At 45.2% G+C, this 25833-nt stretch overlaps 1 protein-coding gene and 1 long non-coding RNA gene across 6 annotated transcripts in view; one reads left to right on the forward strand and one right to left on the reverse strand.

Moving 5' to 3' along the window:
* The window catches only part of CCSER1 (coiled-coil serine rich protein 1), a 697013-nt gene that overhangs the window by 552700 nt on the left and 118480 nt on the right, over positions 1–25833 (forward strand). The window lies entirely within an intron of this gene.
* Positions 1–25833, reverse strand: part of LOC310657796 — a 206383-nt gene that overhangs the window by 177597 nt on the left and 2953 nt on the right. Inside the window, exon 2 of the long non-coding RNA XR_014501945.1 lies at positions 21373–25540. This is a non-coding gene — a long non-coding RNA (uncharacterized lncRNA). The remainder of the gene's footprint in view (positions 1–21372; positions 25541–25833) is intronic.

Raw genomic sequence — 25833 nt, forward strand, 5'->3', positions numbered from 1 at the left:
CTGCTAGCCGAGTTCTGCATTCTCACTGCTCTTTCTGTTTCCATGGAGACAGATATTGCCTGGGTGAAAATGAAGTAACCCTCATGAAGGAGTCCTAAACAATTTGAGGAGGGTGAAACAAATGTCCTCTAGACTTTGATAGAAGAGCACAAACCCAATCACTTCAACCCAGTCATTACATTCACTTCCTTCTAAAACTTCTGAACCATCATCTTTAGTATTATGAAGAACGTAGACCAGAATTCAAAGCGCCATGTGCAGTGTTCCGTAAACAAACCACAGCTTTTCAGCCTCCCTCTCTCTGTGGCAGCTCTCCTTTACCCCCTGAAAAGCCTCCTCGGTGTACGGAGGAATTCTGTTGCAGAATCCCACCAGGTACAAGGAACCGGTGTCAGAAATAACAATAACACACCACTTCATCTGTATGCCAAACTGATTTGTGCATGGGCCTACATGGGCCTCGATGGATCTTAGCTTACAAAGATTGGTCCCTTTCCAGTGGGAATTCACTTGTTAGTTGAAACTGTGATGTTTATTAAAATGCAAATATGTGTTTCATTACGTCTCATGAATAAATCAGTGTTTCCCAGGCCTGTCCACCTTCAGGAGACACTAGCTATATTGACTCAAATTCATGGCCAGCCCGGTATGTGCCAAGGGGTTGCAAGAGATTCCATGGGTCTCTGCATTTAACCAGGGTTGTGTTTCCATTTGGAAATCAAGGCACCAAGAAGCATGGTTTATTTTACACATATTTATACCTGAAGCCTTCAGTGGAGGGGGTGCAGAACATTATATCCCAGGAGGGTCTCTCATTGCTTCTCTCACAGCTTCAGCAAGCTTGGGCCCAAAGCGGCAGCCAGTCTTGGTGCTGCCAGAGCCGCATGGAATTCTGCCTATTTCCTTTTCCTTTTCCCCAGCAGCCTTTGGAGAAAACAACTGCTCCCTTTCTGCTTCCAGCATCCCCACTTTGCCTTTGTGTCCTCCGTTCCAAAAGCGTCCTGCAAAAGGCACTGTTTAAAGTGCTTTTGCTGCACACAAATATTTTCAAATTGAATTACATCTTTATTGTGTAAACACAAGCTAATGCAGTTCCTTTACCAACATGCTCCACTGCAGTCATCACCAGGCTGTAGCCTCCAGTTGTTTGGACTACAGCTTGCATCAGTCTCAGCTAGCATGGCTGATGGGATTTGCAGCCCAAAACATCTGGAAGGAACAAGGGTGGCAAAGGCTGTTGTACTGTATTGGCAGGTCTGCAGTAAATTAAATTCATACTTCTGTGAAACTAGCTAAGGAATTCCCTTTGTGTCCATCCCCCCCATCAGTCAAGTTTTTTCTAGGTAAGTAAAATTGTTAACTACAGTGCAGAAACAGAGGGGGTACTTTCTAGTCAATTTCTGGGATTCCTTAATATTATGCACAAATAAATGTCAGCTATGGAGTAATCTAAAAGCAGCTGTTTTTGAATAACATGGGAGGTGTACCTAAGCGGCACAAAATCAATATGACTTAATACCTAGCTTTGCCTGGATTGTGCCCCTAATGTTCATTGCCTGCCTTCTTTGGAAATCTTAATATCTCATCGTGCAAAATTGCGCACATTTACTGCAAGTCTAATAATACATGGCTTGATCTAAATCATCGTTTTGAAAATGTTTCTGGGTGTCAGGCAAAATAGAGAGAAGTGACTGGAATTATCCTTGGAGCTTTTGCATTCCTGGAGCTTGTGTATATGGGAGCATGAAGGAATATGTGAAATTGTCTACTTCGTGGGGAGTATTTTTAATGTTGTTTTCACAAAGATTCACAAGACAGTAACTTCACTGACTCCTCTCCAAAGCAACCTTGAAGTGCTTGCAGTCCTTGTAAGGAGAGTCTGTGGACAAACATATTGCCTTGCTAAAACTCAAACCGAAATATAGCCAGTAGATGAAATGCCCAGTGGTTATTCCAAAACAACCTCATGCATAATAGTGTGATGTTCTGATAGGGTGATATTTGAACAAGCGAAGGACCATCTCATTTATTCTTCAGATGGAAAGTTTAAAATGTTTTCATTTCCTTGGTCATGTGTCAGAGATACACTTTCCCCAACCAGCCCTTGCCAATCTTGTACCTTCCAGTTGCTTAAGACTGCAATTTTCAACAGCCCTAGTTTACTGTCTGGAGCTGTTGGGGGTTGTGATCTAAAACAACTGGAAGTTGCAAGGCTGGCAAAGGCATTTTTAAATAACTATGATAGCTGCTGATTTATTTATTTTTAACTGTGATTCTCCAATATTATTTTGTTTTCCCTTTTGTTTCATAAGTCATCTTGGGGCTCCATTGAAAACGAAGGTGAGATGTGTTGGATAAAGCAAAGGATGCTGTATTGGGGCACCTTAGAAATGATGTTTAATCATGTAAATAGCTGGTGCTTTACAGACAACTTTCCTTTGATTCAGGCAGGAGTACATATAGTTTGCGTAACGATCAGCCTATATAAGCAGCAAAGTATGTGAATTTCAATGTAGCCCTTTTAGAACGAGGATGGAAGTCGTGTTTAGAAGACCAGAAGGCACCTGGAACCCTGTGTACTGTCATTGGGGAAAAGCTGCTGGTGCTCTTCCGTCATTGAGAAAAAATTATAGGGGGAAAATCCTAACACAGATACAAGGAGAAACCTCCAGTTGTGAAACTTTATGAAATTCAATCAGGGAAAATGAAGCATTAGCCTGTTCCCGCTGTGATAAAGTTTCTATGAGACTAGAGGGACTGTGTGGATTGTGATTGAAGCTATCTGTGCTTTCAGTGAAAAATACTTCAGAGCTGAGCCCAAAATCTCTCCCAGTGCAAGTCTGCAGCTTTATTCAAGGGCTGTGAAAGGGTCCCCCTTATCTGTAGAAAAAAACTGAGAACAGGGCCCCATTTAATGATATAGGTGGTGTGGAAAATGTTGTGACGATGACCTCCCCCCCCCCCCAGCTGCACCATGCCATAGGGAGTGCAGCAAGCAATGTGTAAAGGTAAAGGAACCCCTGAGGTCCAGTCGCGGACAACTCTGGGGTTGCAGTCCTCATCTCGCTTTATTGGCCGAGGGAGCCGGCGTACAGCTTCCAGGTCATGTGGCCAGCATGACTAAGCCGCTTCTGGCAAACCAGAGCAGCGCACGGAAACACTGTTTACCTTCTCGCCGGAGCGGTACCTATTTAACTACTTGCACTTTGACATGCATTTGAACTGCTAGGCTGGCAGGAGCAGGGACCGAGCAACGGGAACTCACCCCGTTGTGGGGATTTGAACCGCCGACCTTCTGATCAGCAAGCCCTAGGCTCAGTGGTTTAACCCACAGCACCACCTGCGTCCTTAAGCAATGTGTAGCTGCTCTCTAATTCTGCTGCATAACAGTGCCAAGAGCAAAGACAGTTCAGAGCAACGAAAGAAAACATTGCCTCACTCTTATTTGGATTTATGTCACCATCACATAGTCAATCAAGTATTGCTGTGAGATTGCATCTAAAGGCCAAATGAGAGCCGTGATTCCTGCCCTTGTTCAGCAGCTTGCAGTATGCAGCTCAGGAAATTAATAATAATAATAAGTTTTTATTTATACCCCGCCCTCCCCGGCCAAGACCAGGCTCAGGGTAGCTAACACTGAATATAAATACAGTAAAAACATTAAAAACAAAACAAACAAACAGTTGATTAAAATATAAATTAGAATACTGTTTAAAATGCAGCTTTTAAACATTAGCTTTTAAATTAAAGCTAATGTTAGGTACAGTAGCAGTGGGGAGAATATTCGTGAAATGCAGCAGCCATGAGCAAAGAAAGGGAAAACAAAATAAGTAAAGTGTGTGTGTCCCTGTGCGTGTGTCTTCATGTGTGTACATAATTTTCGTAGGTTTTTGAAGCCCTTGGGTGCCCGCCATGCATGAGTTGCATTTTACTTCATATATCTCAGGTTTTCAGCCCTAATCTAACATGATCAAGAAATGCAACCCCAGAGGTGGGTCGTTCAAATGAAGCAGTGAAGCTGTGTAGATAGGCGTTGAATCTGAATCACACCAGATCCCATAAATTTCTATGGCACAGGGTGTAGGCACTGGGGCTAGTGGGCAAGAGGCAAAACCTCTTTTTCAACCAAAGAACTCCCAGCAAAAACACCCCCTCACATAGGAGCCTGCCATTGGCCCCTCTCGTTCAGTACTGTCCATACTGGCTCACCAGGGTTTCATACAGGGGTCTGCCATGGATTGATCATGGGACCTTCTGATGTAAATCAGTTGTTCTACCACTGAGCCATGGCCCTTCCTCCTGGACTCAGCTCAGCCCACCAAGCCAATGTTTGCTGAACACATTGTTCTTTCCCCTGTGAGATAATGAACGACATCCAATTCACTCCAGTGAAGGACAGCAGCTGAATAGTAAAACTTGCATTGTGAACTGGCAGTGGGTAGTTACTGACAAGTATGCCCCGTAGGTTAGGCAGCTGGTATTCATCTCAATCTATATGACATTTAGATTTTTAGGGTGACAGATGTGTATATTTTTGGTTGCAATGCATGAGCTTCTTCTCATTTTTTTCTTATTAAAAAGTGACAAAATTTCAGCACAGATCAGGAAAATATATATGATGCACAATTTTGCAGTCAATGTCTTGTTTCCTTTTGCAATGTCTTAAACACAGTGAAGAAAATAGAGCAGAAACCACTGTCTCAAGCGAGCTGGGTTGAAGTTCATAGACTGTTAAATGGGTCCTGAATCTTCTTGAACCTTACCTTTTTCTAAGCAAGGCAAGCAAATGCAAACATTAGAACTCTGTTTGATCCAGCTTGGGAGTATTATATATTACATCAGTTTTCCTGTTTTATAAATATTACTATCTCCAGTAGGCACAATTGCATAAAGATGTAAGATAGATATATTTAAATATGCATGTACTACAGAGAAGGATAAATGTTTATGACCAGTACCAGATATCACAGAGCATTCAAAAGTGCATTACTATGCAATCAAATGTGCAACAGTCTTTGACGTGAGGGAATAGCAAATCTGTGTAAAGTGAATGTCCTGTCAATATAAGAGAGTGAAATTCCAATGCTATTTCTGCCCTTCATGCTGGTTCAGCTGCCTCTTATTGTCTACAATAAAACAGCAATAAAATAAGCAATAAACTAGCTGTGTGTCTTTGACATGAACAGCAATGGTGTATAAAGCGAGCCCATGCTGTCAGTGGTGATATAAAGAAAGCCCAATTGCAAATCTGTTCCCCCCATTTATTTATTTTTTTAAATTTGCCCTTCATGCTCCTGAACTGCAGCATATTGTGAAGGATATCCTTTTCTCAGCATGTAATGAAATGCATATAGAACCCTGAGAGGCATGATGTTTATTTTATTCTTTTTCTGGACTTGAGACAAAGGAGTTTAGATCAGGACAGCCATCTGTATTGTAAGACCGTGGTTGTCTGGGCATTTTAATAAAGAGCCAGCCAATGGCCTTTTGCTTTTGTTCCATCCTTTATCAGTAGGTCTTGACCCTTGGCCTGGAAATGAAACCACAGTTGTTGCCACCAGCACTGCTTTGAATTCTAGTAGTTAAGATTAATGGAATTCTGTCTTTTAGACAATGGTCCTGGGTCTAGCTCCAGACATTATTTTAAAGGGTGTTTCTGTGGGACAAGGCACACACACACAAATGTAGATGGAGGCTAGGGTTGGAAGTATCTGAGAAGTTAAGCTTTTCTCATTTAAGTTCAGTGTGCCAACATTTCCACATTGAATTTAAAAAGAGTTTTCATGAAAAACTGCCGGCCTTTTTGTATGCATTTATCCCAATACACCACATTTTAAATTCATTTTTTCTTAAACTACATTTCTCAAAGCAACTTTCTCTAATATAATGCATTTTTAATGTTTCACTCATATGTTAACTTCTTGATGCACACATTTAAGGCAATTTTATATGTTTTTGTGGAGGGGTCAAGTTGTAAAACTGCATCACAGAATTCAGGGAAGTATGAATTTTGAAAGCTAGCTGTGTTTCTGTTTGAATGATCCTTCAGGAACTGCAAACCAAATATCTTCCTTATTCCTAATGGAGATACACTTTTGGAATTGTCCTTGACATGTTCATCCAGTCCTGCACAATGCAGTGCAGATTGACCCAGGATGGCCAACCTTTTGGGGACCATGGGGACATTTCCAAACTGGAGAAACTGTGCTGGGCTTTCTGTGCATGCTGCAGCTATGCCTACATCTCAACCTTGCACACACGTATGCTCAAACTTCCCCCTGCCCAGCAGCAATTCGGTTTGGAAAAAGCCTTGTGTTGTCTGCAATAAAATACTTGTTTCAAGTGAATTTCAGCGGATACACCTGTTGGGTACCAAGGAAGATATCTGCAAGTGCATGTCTGCCTGTGGGTGCCAGCATTCACACTCAGGCCCAGGATGGCCATACTGTGTGTCCATGGTCAGAGGCAGTACCCTTCTGAATACCAGTTGCTGGAAACTGCAAGAGAGGCAAGTGCTCTTGCGCTTGGGTACCATTTGTGGGCTTTCCACAGGTTGGCCACTGTGGGTGTAGGATGCTGTACTATATGCATACCCTCCAACATATTCTGATCCAAAACCTGGAAGCACATCTTCCAGGCTGCACTCCTGGACGAGTCATGTGACCTGTGCGAAATTCTGGCTCTGAAAAAAAAGATCCACTCTCTAACAACGTGCTTTGTGACTTTTTGCAGCCATTATTCCTAAAATCATCTACTCGCTTGGCACTTTCCCCCCTTTCTCAAACTTGAAAGGACGTTTCTCATGCCTTATACATTTTTTTCCTAAGCCATTGCTGTGTGCTGACACACATGCTAGAACACATTAAAATAAATTTCAATACCTTGTGTTGTGAATTAATGTGCATGCTAATGCACATTAAGACACTCTTTTAAAGCTGGGCACTGCTGCACATTAAAAGAATTTTAAATCCCTGCTGATGTGCACTGATGAAATTCCCTGTTAGCCTTTGTGTATCTTTCAAGTGCACTCACCCCATGTTTGTCCAGCTGGCCAAACCAGTTCAGTTCTGCACACTTAAAACAATTATAATTTGTTTTTAAAATGGTGCTGAAAGGGAAGTAAAGGGGATCAGTTGTAGAACTCTTGAAAGCACTTGGAAAAAGAATAAGTTGTTTGGTGCTTTTAAGGAATTTAGTAGGAAAGTGGGGGGAAAGAGGGAAATCTAGAAGGAGAAATGTTTTCTATACTGAGAGGTGTGTCAGTGCCATAGCAATAAAGATTAGCAGTTCAATCCTAACCCCCTGGTATTTATTGATGGAGGGAGTTAGGCTATAGCAGAAATGACTGGCTGCTGATTTTCGCTAGCCTTTGTGGGGGGGGGGGGAGGGGGTACCACTGCAGAGAACCCATGGCACATGCAGAAAATGGAGTAATTAGAATTATACATCTCGTGCTGTTACTGCCAGCAGTTGGAAACATGGGGCCATGAAACGGTTCTTTATGACAGGTGGGATGGGGCAGAGCAGAACTGGCTATGGTCACTAGCTCCACAACTGTTACATCCCCATGGACGGGAGCCATTCCAGGCTTCTCAGTTATGAGCTGTGGGGGGAAATGTCCCCACTTTTCATATAGGCCAGTCAGTGCAAGAGGCAGGGCTTCAGATGCAGTGGTGTATCTGCATCATCTGACAGCGGGGGGCGTTGATTGGTTTTCTGTACTTTCTCTGTTGATGTAGAGCCTTTCTGCTGGGCAGTAAACCAAACTGGTAATCATACCTGTCAACTTTCAGATTTGAAAATAAGGGATCAGCAGCCTCACCTGTCCCAGGGACAGTCTACGGGATATCTAACAATCTGAGATAGCAGCGGGAAGCAGTGGGAAACGGCGCTGGAATAAGGGAATTTCCCCCCCAAAAAAGGAAGTTTGGTAATAGAGTTAACCAACTCCCCCCCCCCCCCACTCTCTGGATCCATATAAGTGATCCTAGCATGAAGTGATATGAAAAGTGTTGCCTGCTGATTTTTTAGTATGGTAAGACACAGGAGATATGCTAGAAAGCAATAAATAGATAAATAAATCCAGTGTGAGAGAGGTTGAGGGGCTGCTACCAGTGCCAATGTACAGATGCACATGGAAGTTAAGGCTGGCATACATTCAGATTTCCCCAGACGTTCCCAGGATTTCAAAGGCGGAATTGACGTCTGGGGGGGGGGGAGGGGTGGATTTCTGAAAGGCAGCGCTTTGTCCTAGATCTTTCAGGTTTTCTTGGTTTTTACTTTTTGAAATACAGTGGTACCTCGGATTACAGACGCTTCAGGTTACAGACTCTGCTAACCCAGAAATAGTACCTCGTGTTAAGAACTTTGCTTCAGGATGAGAACAGAAATCATGCTCCGGCAGCTGGAGGCCCCATTAGCTAAAGTGGTACCTCAGGTTAAGAACCGTTTCAGGTTAAAAACGGATCTCCAGAACGAATTAAGTTCTTGAGGTTCCACTGTATGGCAATCCTAATGGAAGTGAAGAACCTGCTTAAGCCAGGGCCCAAGCTCACATGGAGAAATTATGTGCTTGTAGAACCCTTCTACATACTGGCCATCCAAAGAAGGACAAAGCCATCTTATGGCTTGCCCAATGTCAGTCTGGATTTATTTTAGAGTTGGTCTCACCATCATGCTCTCTTCATAGGGGAAGCTTCAAAGTCACGCTTGACCAAACTTTGGCAAGAAGCATCAAATTCTAAGTTAATCACAACCAACTTTCCTCTTAACTCACTTTGGACAGACCTGAAACCATCTGCAGACTATTTTGTGCTCCATGGTTGACTGAGGAATCCAGTCTCAATGAATCATATACAAAATGACCTGACCGGCACTGTGCAGATTGGAGCTATCTTCTAAATGCCATACATTGTGATGCAATTTATGCATATCAAAATATGCATTTGAATCCTTATTTTGAGAAACCTGGACACATTTAGATGCATATTAATTTTAATTTTTTAAATATATATATATATATATATATATTGAGAAGTTTGTTTGTTTATTTTTAAAAAAACGATACTCTGGCACAGGATAGCCATAATTACTTTAAATGGTGTTTATAAATGGAATTTATTCAGGAGCAAAATTTGGCATACTGTATTATGGCAAAATGCATGACAAAAATGTAAGGCTTCTTTTCATAATTCCACCTGATGCTTGTGGACTGTTAGCATCTGGTCGAGAACAAAAGTTCTAGGTCTACCTCTGCTTCTCATACTCATTTGCTTTTCTGAAATACTGTCTGGTCATCTCTTCCTGTAACACTTCACAGATTTTGGATGTACGATTTCACATTAGTAGGCAGTAGTTGGGGGGAAAGGGGAAATTAGGCTAATGATATTGTTGCCTAATGGACTGGAAGGTCATGGAAGAATAATAGATGGTTTTTCAAAAAAAAGGGTGGGGGGAAGAGAAAGCTTAATTGCATATTTATTGAGTAAAACAGAATGGACTCCTCAGAGCTGTTACACTCTATCAAGTATGGGATATATGGTTTAACAACCTGCCTCATTAAGGAATTGTGCAGTAGGTAGAAATGATGGCTCTGGAGCCCTTGCTGACAATGGATACCGTATTTTTCGCCCTATAAGACGCACTTTTTCTCCTCCAAAAATGAAGGGGAAATGTGTGTGCGTCTTATGGGGCGAATGCAGGCTCATTGGCTTCAGCGATAGCAACGCGAAGCCTCCGAAGCCTGCGCTCCGGAGGCTTTGCGTTGCTTCCGCTGAAGCCAGGAGAGTCTGCTCTTTGAGGCTGGCGGTGGGGGAAAGCAGCGCTTCCCCCTCACCAGCCCCAGAGGATGGGGGGCAGCAGGAAGGCGCGCGACGCCTTCCTGCTACTCTCCATACCGGCATTGAGGCTGGCGGGGGAAAAGCAGCGCTTCCCCCCTCGCTAGCCCCAAAGGATGGGGGGCAGCAGGAAGGCGCGCGACGCCTTCCTGCTACTCTCCATCCCGGCATTGAGGCTGGCGGGGGGAAAAGCAGCGCTTCCCCCTCACCAGCCCCAGAGGATGGGGGGCAGCAGGAAGGCGCGCGACGCCTTCCTGCTACTCTCCATCCCGGCATTGAGGCTGGCGGGGGGAAAAGCAGCGCTTCCCCCTCACCAGCCCCAGAGGATGGGGGGCAGCAGGAAGGCGCGCGACGCCTTCCTGCTACTCTCCATCCCGGCATTGAGGCTGGCGGGGGGAAAAGCAGCGCTTCCCCCTCACCAGCCCCAGAGGATGGGGGGCAGCAGGAAGGCGCGCGACGCCTTCCTGCTACTCTCCATCCCGGCATTGAGGCTGGCGGGGGGAAAAGCAGCGCTTCCCCCCTCACCAGCCCCAGAGGATGGGGGGCAGCAGGAAGGCGCGCGACGCCTTCCTGCTACTCTCCATCCCGGCATTGAGGCTGGCGGGGGAAAAGCAGCGCTTCCCCCCTCACCAGCCCCAGAGGATGGGGGGCAGCAGGAAGGCGCGCGACGCCTTCCTGCTACTCTCCATCCCGGCATTGAGGCTGGCGGGGGGGAAAAGCAGCGCTTCCCCCCTCGCTAGCCCCAAAGGATGGGGGGCAGCAGGAAGGCGCGCGACGCCTTCCCGCTACTCTCCAACCCGGGTTGGAGGCTGGCGGGGGGAAAAGCAGCGCTTCCCCCTCACCAGCCCCAGAGGATGGGGGGCAGCAGGAAGGCGCGCGACGCCTTCCTGCTACTCTCCATCCCGGCATTGAGGCTGGCGGGGGAAAAGCAGCGCTTCCCCCTCACCAGCCCCAGAGGATGGGGGGCAGCAGGAAGGCGCGCGACGCCATCCCACTACTCTCCAACCCTCCTGTGGGCTTTTGCGGGAGATGGGGGAATTCCCCCACCTCCCGCAAAAGCAGGCAAAAGCCGCACGCTCTTTACAGGGGCTCTGCGGCTTCTGCTGCCTTTTCTAGGAGGTGGGGGAATTCCCCCACCTCGTAGAAAAGCCCGCAGGAGCTGTGAACCCTTTGAAGAGCGTGCCGCTCTTGGGGGCTTTTCCCCGAGGAGGGAGAAGGGACTGACTGGCTGAGTCCGTCCCTTCTCCCTCCTGTGGGCTTTTGCGGGAGATGGGGGAATTCCCCCACCTCCCGCAAAAGGAGGCAAAAGCCGCACACTCTTTAAAGGGGCTCCCTGGCTTCTGCTGCCTTTTCTAGGAGGTGGGGGAATTCCCCCACCTCGTAGAAAAGGCAGCAGGAGCCACGAACCCTTTGAAGAGCGCGCTGCTCTTGGGGGCTTTTCCCCGAGGAGGGAGAAGGGACTGGCTGGCTGAGTCCGTCCCTTCTCCCTCCTGTGGGCTTTTGCGGGAGATGGGGGAATTCCCCCACCTCCCGCAAAAGGAGGCAAAAGCCGCACACTCTTTAAAGGGGCTCCCTGGCTTCTGCTGCCTTTTCTAGGAGGTGGGAGAATTCCCCCACCTCGTAGAAAAGGCAGCAGGAGCCACGAACCCTTTGAAGAGCGCGCTGCTCTTGGGGGCTTTTCCCCGAGGAGGGAGAAGGGACTGGCTGGCTGAGTCCGTCCCTTCTCCCTCCTGTGGGCTTTTGCGGGAGATGGGGGAATTCCCCCACCTCCCGCAAAAGGAGGCAAAAGCCGCACACTCTTTAAAGGGGCTCCCTGGCTTCTGCTGCCTTTTCTAGGAGGTGGGGGAATTCCCCCACCTCGTAGAAAAGGCAGCAGGAGCCACTAACCCTTTGAAGAGCGCGCTGCTCTTGGGGGCTTTTCCCCGAGGAGGGAGAAGGGACTGACTGGCGATTTCAGTCCCTTCTCCCTCCTGCTCGAAAAGCCCGCAGGAGTCGCGCACGGCTCCTATGGGCTTTTGCGGGAGGTGGGGGAATTCCCCCACCTCCCACAAAAGCAGGGAGAAGGTCTTGGAGTAGCGCACAGGCTGCGTGAAGCCTGTCCGCTGCTCCCAGAGCTGCGGGGGGGAAATAGTATTTTTTCCCCTGATTTCCCCCCCTGAAAACTAGGTGCGTCCTATGGGCCGGTGCGTCCAATAGGGCGAAAAATACGGTATTTGTTTTATGACTGGAATGCTAAGGCTAGGAGACAAAAGAAGCTTAAATTTCTTAATTTATCTTGGACACATATTGTCTTTTTATTGCCTTTGAGCAAAGAATGTGAGCATTCAGAAATGACAGTGCCATATGGAATCCATGTAAGGAGAGACCTCTTTTTAACTGAACACAGCTCCAGGTCATTGCTAATTTTCTAGAAAAAGAGGTGCCAGAATTCACCATGAACACCTCACTTGTTCTGTTATAATGGCAACGGTGCCCACCTGAAAGGTGTCGGAACTGAGTTCCTGTGAGTTCCGGCTTCTGTACCCTGAAGAGCAGGGTGGTGGATCTTGGGCCTGGATGACAATCGCAGTCCTCCAGACCTTTCTAACTGGTCCTCATGATTCTCTGAAGGCCACACCCTCACTCCCAGGCCACACTCTTCATGAGCTCAGAACCGCATCCTCCTTGAGTGTTTTTGTCTGGCTGAGGTGTGTATTTGAATTGTGATAATGCCCCTTGTTTGCCTGAATGGAGAGAAGTGTATGGAAGTGGGTAGGCAGAATCCTCTGACTCTTGCATGACTAGAATATAAAAAGGTAAAGGTAAAGGGACCCCTGACCATTAGGTCCAGTCGTGGCCGACTCTGGGGTTGCGGCGCTCATCTCGCTTTATTGGCCAAGGGAGCCGGCGTACAGCTTCCGGGTCATGTGGCCAGCATGACTAAGCCGCTTCTGGAAAACCAGAGCAGTGCATGGAAATGACATTTACCTTCCCGCCGGAGCGGTACCTATTTATGTACTTGCACTTTGACGTGCTTTTGAATTGCTAGGTTGGCAGGAGCTGGGACTGTGGAATGGGAGCTCACCCCGTCACGGGGATTCGAACCGCCGACCTTCTGATTGGCAAGTCCTAGGCTCTGTGGTTTAACCCACAGCGCCACCCGCGTAGCTTACTGCTAAGTCACATCTCCATTGTACTGGTCAGTATTTCTCTCTGGTCAAATCAACTTTTGCCCCTTCACCTGCTAAGCACTGGCATATGGCCGCAGAAAGTTTTCTATCAAGAAGGTGCCCTTGGGCTGAAAATGACCCTCTTCCCATTTAAGGTCATTGTCCTTCATTTGCTTCACTTCTGTGGCTGCAGAATTACATGTCCATGCCAATTTCTCTAAGCCACTCTGTTGTCTGGCCAGTTACTTAATTGTGTTTTTAAGGTCTAGGGTTGCTGAATGATAAACTGGAATGCTTTGTCCATCAACTTGCAATTTGGTATGATCTGTTTCTTAATGCTCTTTCCTATCCTAGAGCTGTATAAACCCCTTTCTCATAATAATTCAAGGGGCCGCCGACACAGTCAGCAAATCCAGCTTACTTGCCAAAGCTTCCCACTTGTTGAAGCACACTTACAAACAGCCTTAAAGTGGAACTTTGGATATCTTGTGGATGAACTTTGGATCATACCTCATGGAAAAGCATGTCTCTTTGGTGTGAATATATCTTGCATTGTGTGCATATACCAAAGCCAGTATCGCCATCTCTTTTTGAGAATTGACAGGATGCTTGGTGCCTCAGCCTTGGGAAAGATCTTTGCCTTAATGATCTTATCCTGCTAGGAAATAACAAGGAAGTGGCATAAAGTGAGTAGGTGGAAACTGCTGGATTTCTTCTTTTGTCAGCTGGAAGTGGCTCATATCTTAGGCAGGATATTGAAAAGGAGATCTGATAGATCAGCATTTTCATCTCTGCGGTTGGTTTGACTTTAACTCTGGGCATCCTGCACGAACCTGCCAAAGTGGGGTGGTTGCTCTCTCAATTTAAAAAGCAGACTCTTCAGTTACTATGGATTAGAGAGGGCAGAATGGATTAAGAACCTAGAAAGAGATGGTTATTATAGGCTTGCGCCATGATTATAGTTTTGTTAAGTGCTGATCTTGCAAGTGAACATGCGAGCATACAGTGATAAAAACTCAATTCATTCTTTAAAAAAATCTTTTTACTAACTTTGTCAATTTATAGAGCACTTAATTACACTTGTCTCTAAGTGGTGATGTCGTCTCAATACAGTGAAAGTAAAAATGAGTTAGAACTATAAAAACAGTGTTCAATTCCAGAAGCCTGCTGGGATAAAATCTTCAGTAAGTGCTGGACATTCTGCAGCAAGAGGGCCAGTCTAATAATAATAATAATAATAATAATAATAATAATAATAATAATTTTTTATTATTATTATTATTATTATTATTATTATTATTATTATTATTATTATTTATACCCCGCCCATCTGGCTGAGTTTCCCCGCCACTCTGGGCGGCTCCCAATCGAGTGTTAAAAACAATACAGCATTAAATATTAAAAACTTCCCTAAACAGGGTTGCCTTCAGATGTCTTTTAAAGATAAGATAGCTGCTTATTTCCTTCACATCTGAAGGGAGGGCGTTCCACAGGGTGGGCACCCCTACCGAGAAGGCCCTCTGTCTGGTTCCCTGTAACCTCACTTCTCGCAATGAGGGAACCACCAGAATGGGGGTGGAGACGCTCCTTTAGGTATACAGGACTGAGGCTGATCTCAACTGGGAGTTCCATATAATTGAGCACACAATACTGAACATGTGACACATGGTAGGTATGAATCAAGCAAGCAACTGAACTGTGGGGGAACCACTGTGGGGGAACTACTAGCAGTGACTCCCCGGAAACTCTCAGTGAGCAGGGAATAGAAGGGATCAGGCGGTCCATGGCGTATCCTGGACCCAAGTTGTTAAAGGCCCTGTAAATTATGTATTTATACTTATTAAATGTATAAATCACTTTATCTTGCCCAGGGCAACCTAAAATGACTTACAACTAGAGTTGTCACGATCTGCGGCTTGACAAAAGTTGTTGAGCTTTTTTCGGGCGATTGCCATGAGTTTTTGACCTTTGGGGGGGGTGCAATCACCTGCTTACCTCTCTCCCCCCACCCCCCGCTGGACGCAGCCGCCGATTGCACTGGTCCCACCATCGTCACACTGATCACACAACAGGGAAGAGGCGGCGGCAGCTCCAGTCTGGCAGCTCCAGTCTGGCAGCTCCAGTCTGGCACAGCTCCTGAATGCCGCCTGGGTCTCTCGTCAGGAGCCCCACCAACCACCTCCTCTAGTGTCCCCAGCCCCACCGCTACCCACAGACTTCAGACTCTGGAACCCCAGAACAGAGCAAGAACAGGAAGCAGCAGCAGCAGCAGCGGCTTCCTTAGTGTCCGCTGCCAGCCTGAGCCAGGAAAGACATGCACAGGTCTGGCAGCAACGTTTACCTTCTCGCTGGAGTGGTACCTATTTATCTACTTGCACTTTGACGTGCTTTTGAACTGCTAGGTTGGCAGGAGCAGGGACCGAGCAACGGGAGCTCACCCCGTCGTGGGGATTCGAACCGCCGACCTTCTGATCAGCAAGCCCTAGGCTCTGTGGTTTAACCCACAGCACCACCCGTGTTCTTAAGCAATGTGTAGCTGCTCTGTAATTCTGCTGCATAACAGTGCCAAGAGCAAAGACAGTTCAGAGCAACAAAAGAAAACATTGCCTCACTCTTATTTGGATTTATGTCACCATCACATAGTCAATCAAGTATTGCTGTGAGATTGCATCTAAAGGCCAAATGAGAGCTGTGATCCCTGCCCTTGTTCAGCAGCTTGCAGTATGCAGCTCAGGAAATTAATAATAATAACAATTTTTTATTTATACCCCTCCCTCCCCGGCCAAGACCAGGCTCAGGCAGCAACGCTGGTAGCATGCAGGCCTCACCTCCACCCAAAGCGGCTGCTTCCACTTCTGGGGCACAGTAAAACCCCCCAAAACCCAGGTATTTACTATAAACCGCAACCCCCCCGGATGGGAATATAGGCCCCCCAAAAGAGGACATGCCCAGGATTTCCCAGACATATGGCAACCCTATTTCAACCAAACATACAAACACACAATTCAGCCCCACAATACATACATTAACACCAAGAGGAAAAAATATTTTGTTTGTCTGTTTGTTATATACCACCCTTTATCAAGAGATCCCAGGGTTGTGGACGATATTAAGAACATATTTTATGGAGCGCAAAAAACCCCACCATAATTCAGAGCATAATAATAGACAGCATACTAATAAAACGTTAAAGCATCCCACCCACTTCTGAAAGGCCATGGATAGTTAAAGGCCTTTTCAACAATTGCAAGCTGATGCAGGAATGTATAATGTAAGCTGCCCTATGATCCTCAGAGCGAGAGCAGCAGATAAATTAATTAAATAAAGAGTGGGAAAAAACTGAGGGCTGGAAAATCAGAAGCTGAAATTTACAGATCCACTTATGCCTGTCTCTGAGTGATAGATATGGTATCCTCTGCAGATATCAGTTCTTTAATAAAGATGTGGTGCACTTTAGTTTTTAGAGAGAGAGTGTGTGTGTTTTAATGAGTTTGTCATCATAGAATTTTATGGATAATCCATAAAGTTTTGTAGCTGGCTGGATCTTGCCATGGGCAACAAATACCAAATCATTCACAAAAGCAGTTCCATAACTGCTCCATATTCTGTGCTATTGCCTTGGCTTCTGATGAGCAAGATGATGTATCTTTGGGTTGTAGAAATGGGAGATTATTGCTGTAACATGGTCATTGTAATTGCTACTCTGGCGTGATGTTTTAACTGAGCTGGTGCCCTAAAGATGAATAATCCTACCCCTCCCAAAAAGGGGTAAAGAAGATCAGAAATATGAAATTCATAGGGAGTTTTGTTTGTTTGTTTTTTAGAAAGCAATATTTGTCCATTACTGGTATAAATGCAACTCATATTTCCACATATATTGAAAAGAGCTTTCCATAAAATGTAAAATAAAATGGAGCTGCTCCGTGTTTTATTGAGTGCTTACTGAATTTTAACCGTGGCACTAAAACATTTCATTTCAAATTTCTAACTCTAAATTCCCTCAGCTAAAATGCAATAGTTTTCAGCTATTGCAAAACAGCCATTCCCCATCTCAGCCACTTCTTTAAAAATATAAAAAAAATAGAGAGAGAGAGAGAATACTGGGACCAAGTCTATATTAAAATTCATCCCAGTCCTATTACTGAAGCAGTTTAACAGAAAATCAGGCAAGGAAGGAAAAGAAAGGAAAGCGGAAAGAAAGCGGCTGTGCTGATGCAAAAAGCCTTCATGGTGCTCTCGGTTACTTTCCATCACTCCTCACTCAATTCATTTTAGAGAAGCCAAGAGGGCAAAATCTCTTTAGAAAAAGATGGCCTTTTAGGTGGTGTGGTGATTAATTTATATTTATCATTTTTTATTATTAATCTATTAATTTATGTTGAAAGATTCAGGACACAGAAAAGCAAGTACAGTGGTACCTTGGCTGTCAAACTTAATCCGTTCCAGGAGTCTGTTTGACTCCCGGAACCATTCAAAAACAAAGGGGCAGCTTTCGATTGGCTGCAGGAGCTTCCTGCACTCAATTGGAAGCTGTGGAAGCCACATTGGACGTTTGGCTTACAAAGAACGTTCAAAAACCACAACACTTACTTCTGGGTTTTCAGTGTTCAGGAGCCAAAACGTATGTGTACCAAGGCTTTTGAGAACCAAGCTATGACTGAACTTCTTCATGCAGCTTAGAGTTAAACTCCCAGAGAAAGCAGTAACAGACCCTCCAAGTGTCCCTGTTTTCCAGGGATGTCTCTGATTTTGAGAAGCCGTCCCAGTTTCTGATTCGATCCCAGAATGTCCCACTTTTCCTTAGGATGTCCTTATTTTCATTCAAGGCTATGGAGTTATCCAACTCCTGGAGCCACCCAAAGGCAATCCTGTATAGGGAAGGTTTTTTTAAAAAAAATAATGTTTAAAGTTCTATTGTGTTTTTATGTATGTTGGAACCTGCCCAGAGAACTGGGGCAATGAAATAAGGTGTGTGGGGGGTATAAATAGTTAAATTATCATTATAGAATGGGATGTACCTATTTTCATCAGAGGAATGTTGGAGGGTATTCTTTAAAAGAGGATTGGAGCTATTCGTGAAGGGTAAGGCTATCTATGGCTATGCTCTGCAGTCTGAGGCAGTAACCCTTCTGGGTACCAGTTGCTGGAAAACACAGGAGGGGAGAGGGCTCTTGCGCTCAGGATGCAAACTTTCCATGCGCATCAGTGAGAACAGGATGCTGGACTAGATGGGCCATTGGCCTGATCCAATGTTTGTTTACAAAATGGCTTCTAAAGAGTTTACAAGGATGAAATCAATAATTTCCATTCTGGGTTTGTGACAAGAGTTGACATTAAAGGGATAGCTTGTGGAGTTCATCAGGCCTCTTCCATGGGTTGAATGCAAGAGGGATATTGTGGCAGATGAGAACGTTGGTGTGCAATGCAAGAAACCCCCACCCTGCAGCATTCAGGCCAACTAAAGTGCTCCAGGTCTCTAAGTCTGGCCCTCAGGACAGTGCACAGAGCACATCCCATTTTCCAAGGCTGCAGCCTCAACAGCCCTACTCTGTCCTAATTTCCTCACAGAGCTACAATCCCTGTGAAGAGGGATTGTTTGTTAAACCACACTGAACTGCAGCTCTGGGTGAGGAATAGGGATCTCCTTAAAACTCTGGTTTGAACTATGGTGTGAATATGGCCCTACTGCAAGTGAGTCTCTTTTTTTGTTTGGCAGAGTCATATGCAAAAGGCACTGCAAAGGTTTAATTTGCCAAGAACAAATGGATTGGGCAGTAAATGCTTGCACCAGCTGCCCAGTCCATGTAATTGCACCCTTCACAAGTGACATTGCCCATGTCTTTCCCCCACCTCCCACCGCCAACATGGAGATGATCTCAGTATGCCACATGCTAAGTTTCTCCCCGCTAAGTTTCACACCTGCTGGCTTGAAGTCTTCAATGAAAAATGATGACTCCTGCACACTGAATGGTATTGGGAATGACAGAGTCATCATTTTTCAGACTTATCGTAAATTCTCACATTATTTTACTGTCAGAGATTGCAGTTGTGAGCTTTTTCCCGGCTCTGTGCCTCCAGGGTTTTCGAAGGTGAGTTTCTGTAAAGAAATGTAAAAGCATAAAAAAGAAAACACCAGCAGTGTACTTTTCAGTGGCATTAGTTAGCTTCTGAGATACTTTCCTCCTATATGGGGCCAGACAGAGGTGAAACAGAGGAGAATGTATAGGCCAAGATTAGGGACAGGTGAATCTGTCAATTCTTTCACCCTGTTTGTTGTTGTTTTTCACTCTTAAGTTCAGTTCTCCACTTTTTTTTAAGGGGGGAGTGGGGGCTCATGAAAATCCAGCAGTATTTTAGTGAATGTCTCCCAATATACACATTTTGGCATGTAATTTTCCTCAGTAAAATGCATTCTGTGTGTTATTTTCACCGATGTATATACTTTACCAACTAAATGCATTTGGGCACTTGATTGGAGAACTGCACTACAAAATTTGGAAGGGTGTGGATTTCAAAGCTATATGACATCAGGTCAAGCTATTGTTTCACACTTTCCAGTGAATGTTCTAGTCAGAACTTTGATTCTGGGGGAAATCAGTGGTGACTAGTGTCCATTGGGACTGGTAGGGCAGAAGGCAGGGAGACCAACAGCAGGTGGCGCCAAAGCCAATGGCAGGAGGAGCCAACTAATTCTAGCCTTGTCTCCATCATCCCTGCTGAGTTCTACTGAGCCTGAGGAGGAGGAAGCTGACAGTCAGTGCCTTGGACTAGTTGTGCTGAAGACAGGAATGCAGGAGGTTGTTGGGGCAATGCCCCATTCATCCTAATGGACCAGCCTCCACTGGTAAGAGTGCCAATTCATTGTAATTATGCAACCTGTATTTTTGGTATGTGATTGAATCCCACCCTCAGAATAATGGCAGCCAGCACACTGCACATTCTAATGACAATAGTAGTTGCCCTACCCTGATCTACCCAACTCATCTTGGGTTGGCATTGGACCCTGTGGGGCACTGAGGTAGTACTTGGCTGGTATTTATACATAAACTCAACATGAGATTCAGGGCATTACAGACCTGGACTTGTGTGTTGGTGGATTTAAGCTTCTGATGAAGATAATCTTTGTAGGCATTACTGAAGTTTTGTTGTTTTAAGGACAAAAGCTTTAAAACAGATATAGTGTAGCAGGCATTGATTGATGTCTGCAGTAAGTCAGTATCAAGACTGCATAACCCTCAAGGTAGATATTGATTTTCCTTTTTTCTCCACAGACAATATTTCCTTCTTGAAATTGACTCAAAACACAAGTCAATAGTTGCTTAATATACAGTATTACCAAGTATGCGCTGTTAAGGTATAGATCCCTGAAAGTGTTTGCTATAATTATGCCATATAGGGGGAAATATCCTTTATACCATACAGAAGTAAAATTAAAGAAAGGAAAAAAGATAGCTCTTTACTAAAAGTAAATTATTTTGGTGGCCTTGCTAATTGAGAAGTGGCTGATTTTTCTGTTGCTTTGGAAGAGTCTATAGGCTATACATTTCGGAAGAAACTCAAGGCATCTGCTGCTTGACATTTCTGCTGCCTTAGTTCTGATATGTAAATAGGAATCTATGAGTTTCCTTCTTTATAATAAGCCAAAGCATCTTATGCTTGGGATAATAACCAGGACTAGTCAAACTGGAATCATGCCTGCAATTAAGTTCCCTGATCTTTTTCTCCAGAATGAGTCCCTTTAAAATTGTCTGCAGCAATTCCTGATCACAGCATGGGTGGGGCTCACCTTACATTTGGCTATGTAAGCTTCTAAAGTATGGACCATAGAAAGTTGCCTTATCCTGCCTTATACAGACTCTTTGCCCTGTACAGCATCACTCCAGGACTGTAGCTCAGAAGCAGAGCTTCTACTTTGCACCAGAGGCGTAGCTAGGGGGGCGGGGGCACTAGGCGCCACACTGGGGGGGAGGTAGCACTTACCGCAGGTCCTGCAGCGCACCTGAGCAATATGTCTCTCCTGGGAGTGACGCGATGGTTCGGGCACCTGTAGGCTCTGCGCTGCCCGAAGCAGCAGTGTGGGGCTTGCGTCTGCCCACTGCCCTGCCCTCAGTCACCCTACAGCTGAGGTGGCAGCAAGGCTGCCCCGGGCACAGGGCAGCTAGCTACACCACTGCTTTGATTGCAGAAGGCCCCAGGTCCAATCCCCATCATCTCCAATTAGGACTGGAAGACAACCTTGCCTGAAATTCTGGAGAGCCAATATAGAAAATACAGAGCTAAGTGGGCCAGTGGTGTGACTTAGTATAATAAATATTTTCATGCTCCTTCTGCTACACAATTCTTTTAACCAGAGATGCCAAGCAATGGGGGCACCCAGTGAGTTTCACAGCTGGGTGGGGATTCAGACCCTTCTCTCCCAGGGCCTAGTCCAACACTCTAACCATTATGCCACACTGGCTTCTGCTTTAACACTGAGCTCCGATTCTTCTCCAAATACGGACAATAAGGAAACAATGAAAGCAGCAGAGCAATAATATCCATACTGTGGCAGATCTCCGGGGCTGGTGTACAAATTCTGTCATCAACCTCTATGTCTCCGGTTTCTGCTGGAAGGACTTTTGCCCTTCTTTCCAGATCGTGTATCCCAACTCCTCCATTTCCTTAGCCTGCACCATTTCCTTAGTCTATGAAACATGGGAAGTCAAAGGAGGGACACCCACGCAACCCCAACTTCTGGCTTGGTTTGGCTCATGCAATGCATATGGCCATTTACCAGAAGCATAACTCTGGTCTTGTGGTGGGACGTTTATCAATGCTGTTAGCTGCAGCAGCTGAAAAGTGCTCCTCCAGATGACCTGTTTATTGATCCTTCATCTCCATCTTGATTTGCTTACATAAAGTTTATGCAGTGTTTAGATGCTGCTGCTGAAGATTTATATACTGCTCCTATTTAAACAAAACTCTCAAGTTTTCAATCTAAGTTAGAATAAACAGCAAGGGGGGGAAAACAAATAATTTTTTACATTCTGTAAAACACAATTAACAACTAAACACATCATCCTTTTTAGTATCCAAATTAACATTACACATAAAAATCAGCTCCAAAAATTCAGTGAAATGTACCCAGTCTTAACTGAGCATCCAACCCCAATTTCTTTGCAGGGAGGCTATAAAACAAGCATTCATCCTGATTTTTCTTGCGTGGGGTTTATACATCTTCCCATTTGTTCACCCCACACTTTTCAGTGTGTTTCCTCCATACTTTCTTAACCACAACAGTGTTTTTATTCCCAGCTTTTCTTTTAATTAAAAATGGGTTTGTTATGCTAGGGCACCATAGCAATTTAATCCACTTTAGTTATACAAACCTAGATTTCTGGCAAGCATTTGATTCCTTCCCGCAAAAATAGTGGCAGTCAAGAGGTGCTCATTGTCACTTCTTGAACTTCCTGCCACAGCATTTGTTCAAGGACCTTCAAACCTGACAAATTAGGGGAGTTTGCATCCCATATCCTGTTTCAACCTCTAGGTCAGAGGGCCTGTTCTGTCGTTATCCATAACTGAGCCCTGACCACAATTAACTTCCTTCTGTCCGGTTCCCAACTGTAGCCAATCAGCAACAATACTGCTGGACCCGGTTTGGATAGAAAGTAGAATGAAAGAGTATTGAAATAAATGTAAGGTTTGATTTTTAAAATGTGGAACAAAGAGTGACCTAAGCTTCGGGATTTTTTAAACAATGACTCCTGCAGATTTTCTGGCTGTTGCATGTCTAGGACATTTCTGACACTGCTTGAATATTAAACAGCCATAATAGTAACTTCCCTTCTACACCCATGGCATGGCTTCTGCAAATGAGGTGTTCCTTAATATGAGCCTGCTCTTGCAAATAAATTGCACATTAAACGCAGTCTGAAGTTTGTGCTATAAGCATGGTAAATGCAGCAGGCAAAAGGAGAGCTTAAAATAATACACATTATTACTTTCACAGCAGCTACGTCGGCTTTTTAAAAATGCCATTCAGTCTTGAGAAATGATTTGATTTTACTGGTGTATATAAACACATCAGTGGCTTACTTAGGCTCATCCATAAATAAGATGTGATGTGGTTAGCACAAGAAAGTACTAGCTTCTGAGAACATGCAGCCCTTAGCTATTAACAGTGTGATATTCCGAAAGAACTGCTGAACTTCTTTGATTATGCATTGCCCAAAAGCCACTGTGCACTTCATGTGTTGGAGGGGAAATAGCAATTACTGGTCATTGGCATGCTGCTGAGAAGTAGTGCCCCCTTAAATCAAACATGCATAATATAGGGTAGCTGCTGGTAGCACCTACATTTTTAAAATTAGCTCCATGCTCATAGAGCATGAAAAAAAGAGGAAGGTGTACATTTGCACAGTGAGCCTCTGTAGGCTTCAGGCATGGAATATGCAGCGAACCTATTGTAGTATTCTAGGCAAACACTTGAGTACCTTAATTGGCAATTATTGCACTTCAGAACATTACTGGCTTTTCCCTCATGAAGCCGCTGAAGTGTTATGGCATTCTAGCCTCACTTCCTCCAGATGAAACAACCTTCCTTGGGCTCATTGAGGCATCCCATTGTGTCACCTACCTACTCTGCTGCTATTCTTGCTTCCACATGGATTCCCAGAGTTTTGTGTAACCAAACTGCTGGCGACATCTGTCTTCTGTGAGCCAAAGTCCCATATGCAAATGTAGCCGTTCTAAAGAGGTTCTACAATAGAAATGATGGATTTAGGAGGAAGACTTCAATAACGACTAATCAACAATGTTATCAGGTCAGAAACAGGCATGTTGTGCATTGCATGGGCACTGCTGGGGTTGCCTGACAGCCAGAACTAGCTGTGGAGTTCAATGGTTGACACTCGTCTTCCTTTGGGTGGGGTACAAGGGCTGGATTCACTGCCACACTTTCACACCCATCTCAGGCAAGTTGATTCAGTGATTGTCTCTTGGGCCCCACAACCAGTTTTTGAGCAATGTTTGCAGCTGGGTGCACTGATCCAGTGCTGGAAATGATGTTCACATCACATTTTTGTATGCCAGTCAACCTTACGGGAGCGGGATAATGGTTTCAGCATTTCTGTATCAAGCCTAACAGTTTCAGAATTAAGAGTATTGTGGAATTAATGCAGCACACTCATTATGAGATAATTTGGATGAGCTATAATTAAAAAAATACAAATTATTTTAATTGCATGCACTTAAAATATGTGGCCTTCAGGGCCAGGATTATTTCTGGCATGGGCCTCCATGGTGAAAAATATAATGGTCCAACCCTGCTTGGAAAGCAATCAACCTGATCTACTTTCAAAAAAGGGGGAGAGGTACTCCAGCTCTCTAAGGGACACGGGTGGCGCTGTGGGTTAAACCACAGAGCCTAGGACTTGCCGATCAGAAGGTTGGCGGTTCGAATCCCCGTGACGGGGTGAGCTCCCGTTGCTCGGTCCCTGCTCCTGCCAACCTAGCAGTTCGAAGGCACCTCAAAGTGCAAGTACATAAATAGCGGGAAGGTAAACAGCATTTCCGTGCACTGCTCTGGTTCGCCAGAAGCGGCTTAGTCATGCTAGCCACATGACCCGGAAGCTGTACGCAGGCTCCCTCGGCCAATAAAGTGAGATGAGCGCTGCAACCCCAGAGTCGGTCACGACTGGACCTAATGGTCAGGGGTCCCTTCACCTTTACCTAGCCCAGCTCTCTATCACCTCAAGCTGTGGGTGTCTCTCTCTGTGGGTGTATTAGAGGCAATCTGGCACAATACAGTGGTACCTCGGGTTACAGACGCTTCAGGTTACAGACTCTGCTAACCCATAAATAGTACCTCAGGTTAAGAACTTTGCTTCAGGATGAGAACAGAAATCTCATGGCAGCGGCACAGCAGGAGCAGGAGGCCCCATTAGCTAAAGTAGTAGGTTAAGAACAGTTTCAGGTTAAGAACGGACCTCCAGAATGAATTAAGTTCTTAACCTGGGGCACCACTGTACAGCCTTTATGATTTTATATCTGGTGCCATCCTGATGTTTTGGACTACAGCACCCATCAGACCCAGGCAGCTTGACTGTTGGCCATGAATGATGGGACCTGCAGTCCAGAAACATCTAAAGAGAATCAGGTTTGAATACAGCCTTGAATTCATGACTGGTGTAGTCAATTTGGGACACCTGTATTCAAGTTCCTCCTTTGCCATTGACTCATAGTATTCTAGTCACCAGTTTTCAGTTTTGGGCCCCCATCTTTCAAACTGCAATGTAAGGGTATTGGCATGTTATGATACATAGCAGTAAGTTATGGTAGTAAACATCACTAAGTGTCACAGAGATACAGGGATATCTGCGGAGCCTTATACTCTACTGACGGAGCTATCCATACCTTTCTCTTTGTGCTGCTGCACACCTCGTAAATCTGTTTTGGAGGATTGGGTTTACAGAACAGATTTAGGGGGCGAGGAGAGTGGGGAAGTTTGATTGTGCAGCTAAGGTTCCTTGTGAAATGGTTTGGTTGGATGCAATTTACAGGTTTTGCTCATCCCTACTGAATGAGGAGTCAGGTCGTGGGTGGCACTGTGGGTTAAACCACAGAGCCTAGGACTTGCCGATCAGAAGGTTGGCGGTTCGAATCCCCGTGACGGGGTGAGCTTCCGTTGCTCGGTCCCTGCTCCTGCCATCCTAGCAGTGCGAAAGCACGTCAAAGTGCAAGTAGATAAATAGGTACTGCTCCGGCGGGAAGGTAAACGGCATTTCCATGTGCTGCTCTGGTTTGCCAGAAGCGGCTTAGTCATGCTGGCCACATGACCCAGAAGCTGTACGCCGGCTTCCTCAGCC

The sequence above is a fragment of the Podarcis tiliguerta genome, assembly GCF_965153285.1.
Source record: "Podarcis tiliguerta genome assembly, chromosome: 9".
NCBI lineage: Eukaryota > Metazoa > Chordata > Lepidosauria > Squamata > Lacertidae > Podarcis > Podarcis tiliguerta.